This window comes from Rhinopithecus bieti, unplaced genomic scaffold (assembly GCF_001698545.2).
Source record: "Rhinopithecus bieti isolate Rb0 unplaced genomic scaffold, ASM169854v2 scaffold_43586, whole genome shotgun sequence".
NCBI classification, from domain to species: domain Eukaryota; kingdom Metazoa; phylum Chordata; class Mammalia; order Primates; family Cercopithecidae; genus Rhinopithecus; species Rhinopithecus bieti.
This window is the reverse complement of record NW_016893293.1, coordinates 130-1,365: the sequence shown is the minus strand read 5'-3', so window position 1 is coordinate 1,365 and position 1,236 is coordinate 130. Positions and strand designations below refer to the sequence as shown.

At 66.7% G+C, this 1,236-nt stretch overlaps 1 long non-coding RNA gene across 2 annotated transcripts; it reads right to left on the bottom strand.

Annotated features, from left to right (window-relative positions):
- Positions 1 to 81: 81 nt before the first annotated feature.
- On the bottom strand, positions 82 to 911 carry LOC108525941 (uncharacterized). Of its 2 annotated transcripts, none has more exons than XR_001884376.1 (3): positions 634 to 911; positions 380 to 511; positions 82 to 106 (listed from the first exon to the last, which is right to left on the bottom strand). It is a non-coding gene; the product is annotated as an uncharacterized LOC108525941 (long non-coding RNA). The 2 variants fall into 2 exon arrangements; XR_001884375.1 differs by having other exon boundaries at positions 88 to 179.
- Between the last annotated feature and the right edge of the window lie 325 nt (positions 912 to 1,236).

The following is a 1,236-nucleotide window of genomic DNA, read 5'->3' as shown; positions in this document are numbered from 1 at the left end:
GAGGTGCACCCACCATGGCAATGCCACTGAGGCGTGAGGTCCTGGACAGGGTCCCGGGCCGAGGAGGACATGAGACCATGGGGACACGGAGACACCGACGCCGGCTCTAGGACAACACCCCGCCCAGGTGACACGAGGTGTCAACAGGGACACACGGGCTCTGTGCTCTCTGCAATGTCCTGGCGATTCCAAAACCAAGCCTCCTCAACCGCCCCGCAAGGCCCGGCAGTCCCCACCACAATCGCCACCACCTTCTCCTCCCCACCTCCACCTCCACCTCCACCTCACGAGGCCCACAGCCCTCCCCTTCAGCCCCACCTCCTCCCCATCTCCTCCCCCCTTCCCCTCCGACCTCCTCCCCTCAAGCCGCAGGCCTCACCATCTCCACCACCTCCACCTCGGCACTGATGCGCAGGTGGTACAGGAACATCTGCAGGTCCTTCTTCATCTGGATGCTGTTGTCGTCCACCTGGGCCACCGTGAAGATGCGCATCCGGCACTTCCTCCACACCTGGAGACAGGGCGGGTATGGCTGCGGGGCCTTGGAGGAGCCTGCCGGGCCCACGGCGCGTGGGGTAGCCGTGCTCCGGCTGGTGCGTCCCCGTCCCCACCCCTGTCCCCGTCACACCCCACCTTGTGCTGGCGCAGCAGGAAGGGAAGCAGCATGAGCATGCCGCCGTCATGCACGATCCACCACACGTCGATGCAGCCCCACTGAAGCGCTCCTGGTTTTGCGGAAACGAGTCAACGTTCTTGGCCACCAGCAGAGCCTGGTGCGCGGTGGTGGTGTCGCGGACGGTGTCTGTGAGAGAGGTGGCCCTCCGCAGGTCACCTGAGGCCAGGGTGCGGGACGGGCCTCGGTGGAAGTGTCTGGCCTCCCCTGGGACTCACAGCCAGCGCAGGGGTGGGCACAGCGAGGCGAGTGGCATCCCCGCAAAGCCCCACCCTCACTCCGTCAGCTCCTCCAAGGCCCAGCCAGAGACTCACAGCAGAGTTCAGTTGCTGGTCATGTGCCCAGGAACTCCCCAGCCCCGCGGGGCTCTGGGAGAAGGGGAGGGAGTGCCTGGACACTTTCAGATGGCCGCTCCCCGGCCAGAGCCTTCCACAGCCTCAGAGCACACACCCTCAGGCCGGCAGCCTCGAGGCCCGTCGGGACCTGACAGCGCACAGGCCTGGGGACTTCGAGGGGACAGTGAGCGGACGGCGGGGGGACAGCGAGCAGACGGCGAAGGGACA